Genomic DNA, 9,963 nt, shown 5'->3' with positions numbered 1-9,963 from the left:
AAAAAAAAAGGCAGGGAGAATTTGTTCTCTGCTACCTGCCCGCATGATTCTTGCTAGAGGGGGGCCTGGAGTGTGATCCTTGGAGGATACTGTAAAATTCAGATTATTACTTGTTACTACAGACCCAACAAAACACTCTGACCTCTAAGCATCTGGCTGTTGCTGAGCTGGAGATGAAAGACTGCCAATTCAAAGACAGCAAAGCTTGCCTTGGAAACAGTGACATGATGATTATTGCTATTGTTTATAATAGCACATAATGATGGAACTGGAGAGCACCATGGCCACTGGGAATCGATTCCAGCATAAGCCCTTCCTGGTCCAAAAGAAAGGAACAATGACAAATGTTTCTAAATACTGAGGGAAGTCAGCAATGAACTTACTCATGCCTTGGCCACAAATTGGACGCCCATATTAATGACAGTGTCTCTCAGCCCACTGCTGCATTACACACTGTGGAGGAAAATGATATAGTTATGGTCTGTTGCAGTTGTTCTTATTTACAAGGTTTCAGATTTTCTCCTTTTCATGCATACGCCTTTGCTCCTGCACAACCAAGACTCGAGCTGATGAGGCTGTGAGGAGTTCATGCCCATGCTCACCAGCCTGGCTCAAACCCGCCCTACGATCTGGGCCCTGCGGGCATCAGGGAGGCATGAAAAATACAGTAACCATACAAGAAAAAACAGGTCTGCGGAAGGGTATGACTGCTTGGAGAACAACAGCTGGTACCGCAGCCACTGAAAGCCAGAGCAAGCTCAGGGAGCAAAAAAGGGCCTGACCTCGCACGGCAGAAGGGGCTGGCTCTGGAATGAGCATCAACAACAACTTAGCTCTACAGAAATAGCTTCCAAGAAGTGGTGGGAGCATCTTCCCCACAAAACCCGGGGAGGTTTTCATGGGACAGGCTGGAAACGTGAGCTCCTTGCAAATACAGCTGCTTTGCTCCCACACTGGCACAGCTGAATGGGGACGAGGTGAATCAGGGCAACTTGCCTCAAGTTCCTCGCTAACTGGGACATCTCTCCACCACTCCCTCCTGCTCCGGGTAGGTACAAAGAGAGCACCCCAGAAGCATGCATTCGTGACTAATTTCCAGCCGGTACCTTCACAGACCCCAGGCAGCCTTGCAGAATAAAGGGAATCTGCAAAACAAAATGAAAGAATTTGTGCAGATGAAGGATGGTCTTTTCTTTTTTTTTTTAACAATAATCATTCATTTATTTTGTACCTGGTTAGAAATGTTAATAAAAATTAAGTTCTCATTTTCAGCAACATTTTCTTTTCTCTCTCCCATTTCTTTTCCAGCCAGAAAAAATACATTGTCATAAAATTTCTTCACCTCGAGAGATAACCCTCTCCCATCCCCTACACTGAAAAAAAGCCACTTTTGAGACCCTTTTGTTGGGATCTACAAGTGACCTCATGTCCTTGAGCCAGGACTCCTGCGCGGGAAGAAAAGGCAACATTACCACGACTGCACTTCCTACTTGGCAGTAACGACGAGAGCAAAAGGTAACAGGACAGAGAAAACCGGTAACCACCTGATGCCGCAGAGCAGGCGTCTTGGGGGGCGATGCACAGAAATGATCACTAACTGCCAACTGTGCTCACAGGACCAAGAAGGCTCTGGCACAGCTGTACTACTGGATGGCTTTGCTCGTTGCCCAGGCAGTCACCAGTTTGGGACACACCAACAGGCAAATAACAGCAAAAGCTGCATCAAAATAAGTGTAGCGTGAAGTAGGAAGACCCAGGAAAGATTCAGAAGCTCCGATTTGGTCAGCCTGAGCCCACCCACATCCCTCTGTTGAATGTTGCCATCAGCTGGGCATCTTGGAAGGCCAATCATAAACCACAAAGCACAAGGAAATTAGAAAAATTAAGCCGGATTCACCCACAAACTCCTTAAGGGCTGTAAATCACGGCAGCGCCAAATGCAAGGCCCTCGAAAGACACTTGACCCGGGCTTGCACAGGCTCTTGGGTCACAGCAGAGCAACAAACCCAGTAATCACACCGTCCCCTAGTAAAAGCCGTAGCTGCTGTAGCACCTCTAGACTCCCACCAAAGCACGTGCTACACACACCTATCACCGCAGAGGCCACTGTGACCCACACGGTTTGCAGGAGCCACAGCGTCGCTGAAACCGTACTGGCATGGTAAGGGGCCAGAGCTGGACAGTCAGGCCATGATAGATGGACATCAGTTAAATGCTATGACTGAAGACACAGACTCTCCTCAAGTATCATTTACTTTCAGATAATCTTTAAGGCAGGAAACTGATGCTGGATGTGTCCTCACCCTTATTTCCTTATGGACTCTCTCTACCTGTTGTCCCTGGACGTTTATTGTCCTGCTGTCAGCTCTTACCTTCCCTCGTCTGGAGAGGCAGAGAGCAGCCTTACTGGCAAGACACTGGGAAATGTGTACCTGTGAGGGACAGGCATCGCACAGGCTGTGTGCCTTTGAAATACGGTGCAGGGATGCACAAGGGCTAAGCCCAATGCTGTTTGCAGTAGGGCTAGCACAAGCTAAGGCAGCCTCTCCGTGGCCATCCGCCGTGCCCAAGCTGCAGATCTCCTTCGTTACCAGCAACGGGAAGAATTTGCATGGCTCCCGAGGTGACGGGATGGGATTTTGGAAGGCCACCTTGAACCTGTTCTTCTCTGTCTTCACCCCTTCCCTCCCATCCAGTTGGTGGGAATCAGTGTTGCTATGTATGAACACAACCTATGGGATGGTCCCCAACTACAGCCACCATCTAAACACAGCAGCACTACTGCTACCTCTAGAGAGATGCACTTTGATAGGATGGACTTGCCCTGCTCTAGAAAGCTGGTCCAACTCCTTCCCATTCCAATGCTTCATTTTCTTGTACTCTCCCTCACCTTATTTAAATCAGTGATGGGCTTGGGAAACGGAGTGCAACCACCTGCCTCCAGCCCAGTGCACTGAAGTGTGCACAATTAGCAAGCACAGGGCGGGATTTCCCTCTGTGGCTTCCTCCCATACCAGGGGGACGCAGACTGCAGAGCTGGCTTTGCATTTTGCTTGCAGAAGTAGGAACCTCTGCCCAGGGAGGTTTGCCCCCAAAATGCCCCTGCAGTGCTTGCGCATCCTGGCAGGCTTCTCCCTGATCTTTTTCATGGGTGGCTGTTAGCACTGCTGGGTCGAAGGCTGCAAGGATACCAGTTACCACGAGAGGACACCATCCTACCTCCGACTTCCTCAGAGCACAACGCTTGGTAAAAATATCCATAATAATATTACAGGGACCGACTGGAACACACACAGCGGAGAGGGGAGCGAGAAAGAAACAATATGTTTATCATCCTGCTACACCCAGCGAGAACACTGTCTTGCCATTTATTTATGCAGCAAGTACCCCTTTAAATACACAAATCACAGGAGCATTAGACTGTAATAGGCAGACCAGAGATTAGTTGGAATATAGTTCATTTGGCGATTTGTGTGTGTGTGCCCGTGTGAGCGTGCATGTGTGTGTGTGTGTTGGTTGACTTTATAATGGAATAAACCACATTTAGCAGCTAGGTAGCTATGGAAACATAACCAAAATTGTTCTACCACCTTTCTGCCGCACTGCTTTCTGCAGCCCTGCAAATACTGTCAAGGGAGGACTGAATATTGTTTTCTTATAAATAATAGAATGTAAAAAGCTACAGAAAGAATCACTAAATTAGGATCTTGAAGTGGGGATGTTTCAGGAAAAAAAATGCCCAGTAGATATAATACTAGTTTCTGATGACTTAGCAATGATAAGGGATGTATTTTTATTCTTTTGTCTGTATTTTCCTAACTTAGAGAAAGACACAGGTTGAGGAAATATATGTATTTTAGTGCATGTACGTGTGGGGACGTAAATGTGTGTGTGTGTGTGTGTGTGTATAAATATACATGCATAAACACACACTACAAACTGCATCTGCACAAACAGAAATACATCAATAGCATTCGGGTGCTTAAAAAGCAAAGGACTTTTTGCTGCTACCCAGCTTGTCACGGAGAGCACTTTCCCCACACCGCAGTCACAACCAGAAGCAATTCCAGTTCTCCAGCCCAACTCAAATCCAGCCGGGCTTCCCAATTTCTGGCTTGACCTTTGAATTTGCCAGTAACCACAGCCCTACCTAAGTGCTGCCAATCTTGCTGGGGCAACCATGACAAAGGCCGAGAAGACTGGTTATATATTGCAGCTGATTTTCAAGATCCTTTAAACCGGGAATTAAATTCTGGCCCACTGGAGTCAGCAAGAAAACATCGAGTTGTCTTTGCTAGGGCCAGAATTGCGTCCTCAGACTTATGGCTATTTCCCAAGGCTGAGCAGTCAGGGTGAGTCCACTTAAGTCTTTTAGGTCAGAAATCTGTCATCCACTGCAGCCCAGATGACACAATGATGCACAAGTGACACCTTCCTGCTCTGGCATTCGGCTTACGGCCATTCCTAAGCCGGAAGGGGCTCACCAGGAATGGCCAGGACAAGGACGACATGGAACTAAGAGAGGCAAATGGCAACAAGGGTCTTGCCAGGTGTGCCACTTCTTACCAATGTGCCCCCAATGGTCTACATTTCGGGTGCTGGCCCTGCTCAGCATTCCCACACTTCCTTGGCCATTGCCCTGGGCAGATTTTAAGGGAAGTACAGCCTTCTTACTTGTATGTATCTAACACCAAAATGCAATCTCTCCTCTACTCTTCCCATTCAGCACTTAGAAGCAGTCCCCTGAAGAAGAGAAGAAACAAGCCAACGCATCTTGCTTGCCTTGCAGATAACATGATGCTCTTGAGGCAATGGTCAAATACAGAGAACAAAGTCCGGGGTTTCTATACAGCACCGGGCCAGAACAGAGGTCCATCTAGCTTCATGTCCATCTTCCCCACACTACACACAACTTTCTTGGCTCTGTTTGCTCTTTCAGTTCTGTCTTTTTCAGATCAAGGTGTCCTGATATTTTGAGCTCCTATTGCTACGAAAGGTACTCTGTAACCCACTCCCTTTCATGTCTTTCCTTGCAGCTGCTGGCCTGAGACACAAACACCAGCACTACACACAGCATTCAAGATGTGGGTACACCATAGATGTATCCAGCAGCATAATGATAGGCTCTGTTTTATTCTCTGTTTTTCTCTCTGTAATTCTTAACATTCCCCTTGGCGTTGTGATTGCTGCTGACATTTTCAGAAACAGTCTGCAATGCCTCTACAATCTCCTTCCAGAGAGGTAATAGCTCATTTAGACCTTGTCACTGTAGGTATAGCTATAGTTGATTTTTCTCCATGCGCAGCTACCAACAATGAGTTTCCTCTGCCATTACATCATGTAGCCATCGGTATGCTGCAGTCCTGCACTTCTTCACAGGCAGCTTTTGTTAGCACCGTCCGGAATAATTCCGTGCCCTTGCAAATTTTGTTATCTATCTGCTCCCTTTTCCAGATCATTCGTGGATATGTTGAACACCACCAGCCCTATCATGGGTACCTTGAGGACTTCACGTGTAATCCTCCCTCACGGTGAAAAGGGATCGTTTTTTCTCCTCACACCTTGTTTGAGGGGGCTGTTTGTCCACAACAGCACCTTTCTCCTATCCATAGCAACTATGTTTTCAAAAGCCTTTTGTGAGGGCTTTGGAAAAGCAGCTCGGCACCTAATAAGCTCTTAATGTTCTGAGCTTATCCAGATACTGCCTTATGCCAGGACCATGAGCAACCAAATTAAACCCTTTCTTTTCCTCTCAGTACACGTGTAAACTTGCTTTCTGTCTCTTGTTCCCCTTCATGTCTAGCAAAAGCACATCTTACTCTATTCTCACATTTGGGGTCTGATCCTACTACATCTAAAGTCATTAGGTAAAGCTCCCTCATGTATCAGCTTTCATCCCATTCTCCTTACCCACTAGGTCGCCCTCCAGAGGCACCTGGATTTCGCACACCACTGCAACACGAGAGGACAGCAGAAGCTTCTACTACACCTGAACCACTTATACACTCCAGTAGGATCCACCAGACACGCACTGGATGGGAACCTCTGTAAGGACTGAGACATCAGCTAGAAGGTGTAGGAGGCCCATGAACCCTCCCTCACCAGGACTGCTGTGATTACGGTCAGGCTTTTCTAAGGGGGTCCATGGAGGCTGAGGGCCATATTTACAAAAGTGCTTAAAAGCAAGATTTGCTGCTTCTCACTTAACCTGCCTACATGTCAAATGTCCAGAAGACTCATCTGGAGTCCCACTACAACCTGTGGAGAGAGACCAACCCTCTGGAGGCTGACTGAACTCTTTAGTCAGGACAAGATGACCTAGGAAGTCCTGTCATTCTCCACCAATTCCACGAGAAGCCCAGCCAGCCAGCTCAGCTTAGGAACCACCCTGAAGAGGTGATGTGAGGACAGAAAACCCCACTGCCCATGGAACTTACAAAAGAACCTAAGGGCCCACTTCCATAATTTAAAACTAGATGTCCAGCTGCACGGGCAGATGCCTAAACATATTTTTAAATCCAGCTAACAAATGGGCTCTGGACCCAAACCAGCTGAGCGCTCTGAACGGTATCAGGACAAAAGAGCTGACAGGGACTCTCCATACTCATGCAGCATGCTGGAGAACTTGGCTCCCACCAAGGCCTTTTAGCAGAGGTGCCTTCTACTAGGGAGGAAGGAGAAGTGGGTGATGAAGCAAATATCTCCGGCAAGCTTTGTACAGTGAGAGTTAGCACTGCTGATTAGTAACAACAGAGGGCTTAAGAGACAGCTGGGCTGCTGCACCCCTTCTGCCATTAGCTAGCCAGCCTGGTGAGACATCCCAATTAAGTGAGGCCTTATCCACACTTAGGATTTCCTTCTTCAGATATTGGACTTACCCTGCACAGAAGTAGCCATGCCAGCTTCTTCTTCCTGTCCGATGGAAGGAGCACTGCCCAGCCATATCTCAATCCAGTGCCATCAGCACTGGGTAGAGAGGTTAGAGGTTATATTCCCTCTCCAACCCAATTTGATGTTGCTTTAACAATTAGAAGGATGGTAAAACAAAACCCTTTACTGTCTACTGTTAAACTTTACTGTCTACTGTTTTAATAAAGAGTCAAGCTCTTCCTCCGACCATTAAATCAGCAGTAAAGCAGGATAGAGACTGGTTTACGAGATTCTATCTGCATCACTAAATACAAATAACATTCAAATGTGAGGTCTTGGCAGCTGAGAACAACTACTCCCAGTTGCATGGCTTCCTGCCCACTTCAAGGGCTGGATCTGCTGCTGGTTTGGAATAGGTACAGCTCATCCTGCCTCATGGGAGACGAGTATAGAGTAAGACTTCTCAAGGGCCCTTCTGACCCGATTCTCCATTGACATCTGTATCACTGGAAAGAAGTTACTACCGACGTCATGGTCATACAGACTGTAACCGTTGGGTTTGCCAATGGTTACCCCGTAGCAGAAGATTCTTGCTCTGCAGAAGATTCTCTGTGCTCTGCAACACCAAAGTTGGGCCACTACTCAGTGGATTTGAGTGCCATATAATTAGGCAATGTCTAAAGAAGCTTAAACCTTTTGCTGTCTTTGGGATGATTTGTGTTTATCTAATAGCATTAACACCCTTTAATCTTGGTTTTCCCAAGAACCCCGTCTCCTGCTCTGCAGCTGTTGGCAGTGTGAATCTGAGCACATGCAGACCTGGTGGTCTGCTCCATTCATTCTCCGTAGCACTAACTTCTAAACACGTTCCAAAAAGCCTATCCGCCACTTTTGTTCCAAAAGTAATAATGATCACCCAACCCATCCCTGAAGTAATTTTTAATAGATCATAGTTGTTCCATCAACTTTGATTACTAGAAGTGAGGTTTTATCTCCGGCGGGGCAGGGGGGGCTCTATCTGCAATAGATACTGGGTTACTACCATTTGTGGGCTGTTCCAACCGTTCGTCCAGCCATAAAATTATTAGCACATTATCCCTGGGCAACGACTTGTAATTTTCTCTTTTTATTGCTCAATAAACAGTTAGCAACGCAACCCCCCAGAGCGAGAACAGAGACTAACTTACTACTTACACATACATAACCAATGTAGCAAAGAGAGAAGGTACAGAAATACAGAAAAACAATCAAAAAAGAAAGGAGGCTATTTTGTAAGACTGTTGTTAATGGAAGGAAGATGCGGTATAGGATATTTGCAGGAGAATGGGGGAAAAGAGACAGAGGTTTGAGAAGTCCTATAGGAGAGGAAAGGGTTGCTGGAATAAATTTCCCATGATAATAGTTCTCACAGCACAAGCTTTGGTTTTCCATACCTCAGTCTCAAATGCTAATACTCCCAAGTGAACACGCCTGGATGTCTAAAGAGCCTTGGGAAAGGAGAAAAAAAAAAGAAAAAACAACAATTAGTTGACACAGCATAGCTATAATTGCTCCAGCTATATTATAGCTATATATTTCCAGCTACAGCTGGGAAAAAGGACTTTTGAAGAGAGCATGGAGAAAGGGGCTGTTTTAAATGAAAAAAATCAGTTAATGGAGATTGAAAACTCATCCCAAATCCAAGTCTAATTTAATTCTAAATAGCTTGGATGCTTTCTTTCCATTCACAAGCTTGTTAAACTCCCAAATATATACATACGTATATAATTTTACATTTTCAAAACAGATCTATTCCACTTTTTGTTTCAACATGACATTTCTATTTCAAAGTTGACCTATTTTGAGGAGTAAGAAAATTAGCTGAATTCCCCAAAATTGAAATGCTTCACTGTGGGTTGAATAAAATATTGGGTTGGTTAATTTTTTCTTTCTCCAAAAAAGCACACTCCTCACTGGGGGCTACCAGAACCGATTTTATTTATTCTTTTGAAGTCCAGTTCAGCCAAGAAACAGAAAAAAAAAACCCCCCAACCCTACACATTTTGCACAGCAATGATTTCTAGCCTAGTTTCACATTTCAAATTAAGAGACCTAATCTATCCCATGGATTTGGGATATAGGAATGTGAAGTGTCAGTATGGATTGATAAATTGAATACTGAGTTTTGTCTATAAGGAAGGTTTGCTGGGGCAACACCTCCTGGAAAAGAACTAGCCACAGCCTGCTCTGTCCTGTCCGACACAGATTTCTCCTGATATCCACCACTGTAGTTTGCCGGCAGCTTTGGAAATGAAAGCAAGTTGAGACTTTATATCGCATGCCAGCCTGGCAGACCAATCTCTGGATGAATTCACTAAGAGTCAAGCATCAGCTTTTAGGAATCATTCTTCAAATGTTTTGAACATTTCCCTTGCCAGTATTTGATTGAAGAGATTTTTAATTGACGTAAGACACCTTAAACTAGTGCTGCTGCTGCTGGTGTGAGGGGAAAGAAAAATCTCATAATGGTCTTCAAAGCCAAAGACATACATTAAAGCACCCTTGCAAAATTATGTGTTTCAGTTCTGCTGAGGCTTATTAATTAGGATATCTTATTTTTGCAAACAGTGGCAATAATTCTGATACATGAGAGTGAGTCCTTGACAAATTTGGGAATGGTACAGTCCAGGCAAGATGAGATGACAGCAGCTTTTCTTTCTGATGCAGGTTCTCTTCTCTTCTAAGCTATTCTGATGCCACCTTCCTAATCTGCAATGTTGTTGGGTGGGAGAAGAAAAAAAAAGATCACTTGGATTACTATTTGCACATCTCAGAGCCTTTGCTTCAGGCTGCCTGGAGGCTCAGTTGGAAAACTCTGCACCAGTAACATGTTTCCTTGACAATACGGACGAGATTTTCTTTCTAAAGCTGGAACCCGGAAGCACAGATCATCTTTGCACCCCAGCCCCTGGAAACTGCTTCTCATTTGAAGAGTCGGTTTGCCAGGGCATGTGACGGAGTGAGACCTGTGTAGCTTTCTGATAGCATAGCATGGAGCTCAACTTTCAAAAACTTTTCACAAAAGGTTGTGTTGGGACTGCTCAGTGCAATCAG

The 9,963-nt window shown here is 45.5% G+C and overlaps 1 long non-coding RNA gene across 1 annotated transcript; it reads right to left on the bottom strand.

Annotated features, from left to right (window-relative positions):
- Positions 1 to 318: 318 nt before the first annotated feature.
- On the bottom strand, positions 319 to 8,362 carry LOC112983426 (uncharacterized). The gene is made up of 3 exons (XR_003259218.2): positions 8,304 to 8,362; positions 1,107 to 1,145; positions 319 to 453 (listed from the first exon to the last, which is right to left on the bottom strand). It is a non-coding gene; the product is annotated as an uncharacterized LOC112983426 (long non-coding RNA).
- Positions 8,363 to 9,963: the final 1,601 nt, after the last annotated feature.

Source organism: Dromaius novaehollandiae, chromosome 9, assembly GCF_036370855.1.
Source record: "Dromaius novaehollandiae isolate bDroNov1 chromosome 9, bDroNov1.hap1, whole genome shotgun sequence".
NCBI classification, from domain to species: Eukaryota; Metazoa; Chordata; class Aves; order Casuariiformes; family Dromaiidae; genus Dromaius; species Dromaius novaehollandiae.
Note: the sequence above shows the minus strand (reverse complement) of the source record. Positions and strands in the feature narration are given on the sequence as shown.